The sequence below is a fragment of the Dermacentor variabilis genome, chromosome 9, assembly GCF_050947875.1.
Source record: "Dermacentor variabilis isolate Ectoservices chromosome 9, ASM5094787v1, whole genome shotgun sequence".
NCBI lineage: Eukaryota > Metazoa > Arthropoda > Arachnida > Ixodida > Ixodidae > Dermacentor > Dermacentor variabilis.
In genome coordinates this window covers 55,609,295-55,611,466 of record NC_134576.1, presented here as the reverse complement: position 1 = coordinate 55,611,466, position 2,172 = coordinate 55,609,295, and the positions used below count along the sequence as shown (strand labels likewise).

The following is a 2,172-nucleotide window of genomic DNA, read 5'->3' as shown; positions in this document are numbered from 1 at the left end:
CCAACTTAAATTTGCAGGTGAGCCAACTGAAATTTGGGGGTGGGTCGACTTGAAGTTTGGATGTAGGCTAACTAAAATTTGTGGCTGGGCCAACTTAAAATTTAGTGGTGGCCTAACTGAAATTTGCATGTGGGCAAAATTGAAATTTGGGGGTGAGCCAACTTAAAATTCGGGGTGGGCCAACCTAAATATCCAGGTGGGCCAACTGAAATTTTGAGGTGGGCCGACTTGAAATTTAGAAGTGGGCCAACTAAAATTTGAGGGAGGCCCAACTCTTAATTTGGGGGTGGACCAACTCTAAATTCAGAGGTGGCCTAACTGAAATTTGGGGTTGGCCAACTTGAAATTCTGGGGTGAGCCAGCCTAAATCGTGCGGTGGGAGAAGTGAAATCTGGGGGTTGGCTAACTTGAAATTTATGAGTGGCCCAACTGAAATTTGGTGGTGGGCGAACTTGAAAATTTGGGGTGGGCCAACTTAAAATTTAGTGGTGGCCTAACTGAAATTTGGGGGTGGGCCGACTTGAAATTTGGACGTAGGCTAACTAAAATTTGGGGCTGGGCCAACTTAAATTTAAGGGCGGCCTAAATGAAATTTGAGGGTAGGCTAACTTGAAATTTGGGTGTGGCCAACGTGAATTTGGGGATAAGCCAACTGAAATGGGGGGGTGGGGGTATGCTTATGCATATTTAGAGAACTGTAGGGGAGTTCCTGCATACTTTTTTTTACGACCGTCGTTCGTGGAGTCGTTGCTTCCGCGGTTTTAAACGACCGCAATTTCAATCTCGATTTGTAGAAAGCGCCGCATGCAAGATTGGCTCCACTTTTTGCTGAACATATTACGTAAATCTTGGTAAAAGCAGTTTTTAGGATAAAAGACATGTGCTCCGGGCATAGGGTTAGTGTGAAGTTTATAGATATCAAGTCATGTCTCGAAAAGAGTTACTTTTTCTTGAAACAAAGAAGTTTGTCAGCTTGTGCAACATGCTTACACAGTTTATGTGAGGTGCTGTCGTCGGAACCACGGAGGCTAAGGTCGTGCTTCATAGGATCATTTCTATAGTACGATCGCCGAGACGCACCCGCGATCTCGGAGCTCACTCGACTACGATGAGTCGAGGGTCTTTGCCTGAGCGCGAAGCCGGCATCGGAGCTTAGGGTTGTTGCCCGGGTTCATGCCATTGATGACCGTTCCCGCGGACATTGTGGCCGATGGGAGGGCGGAGACCCTGTCTGAGTGGCCGGATGTTGTCATTATGTGTGCGTGAGCAATTGTCCATGTCACTATCCTTTACCTGTGTGTGTTTTCGTCTGTGCATGGTTGTGGTTCAGTGCGCATTATGCATATTTAGGCGTGTACGTCTGTGTGCGAGTGAACGTTTTTACTCCATGCCGTCGGCAGAGATATAACGTACGAGCGAAAAACCTTTTCCAGATATAGTGCTTCCGTTCACATTATTTAAACAGGGGCTCGTGAATACACCATAGAGATAGAAATTTCAGCAAGAGCGGACACTCCCATAGAGCCCAGCGGCCGAATTGACTGTAGCACACCAAGGGGATGGTATTGACTTCTTCCGGTTTCGATTCTGGGCGCGCGCGTTTTGAATACCAGTTGGTACACGCCGCGCCGGCTACGCTGTTCGGCGCGGCATTTTTTTTTTGTCTCGCTTCTGCTGGATCCCGCGTGGCCTTGGCGTGGAATCGTTTCATTATTTAGTAAAAATGATTGCGAACGACCTTTACAAGACTGCGCCGAATCTGTCAGGTGCAATTTCATAAAGAAAACGAAAGACGTCTTCTGAAATGATGAAATGTTTATTTTGCTCTATATAAATGCGCGTTCCGGGCTTCTTCTGCATTCATCCAAAGTTGTGGCACCAGGTAAGCAGCAGTCGTTGCCGTACGAAGCTCCACCGGATGCCATCAGCTGAAAGAAAGAAAGTAAATTACAAGCATGTATCATTTTGGCACATTGACCTAACAGGAGTTACTGCGTGTAGAGGCGAAACGTGCGTAAGTGGTGAATGAGCGGCATTACAGATAAATTCACTTTTACGTACTTTTCGCAGCAAAGACTCCTCCCAAAAATGCCATAAAATGTGAAGAAAACATCCGATTTTCAAGCATTCCTCCCTTCCCGGGCATTATTTCCTGCACCTTAAGAGCACAAA

The 2,172-nt window shown here is 46.5% G+C and overlaps 1 non-coding gene across 1 annotated transcript; it reads left to right on the top strand.

Moving 5' to 3' along the window:
* Nucleotides 1-1,030: 1,030 nt before the first annotated feature.
* LOC142558650 (small nucleolar RNA U3) lies at nucleotides 1,031-1,240 on the top strand. The gene has a single exon (XR_012823064.1). It is a non-coding gene; the product is annotated as a small nucleolar RNA U3 (small nucleolar RNA).
* The last annotated feature ends 932 nt before the right edge of the window (nucleotides 1,241-2,172 follow it).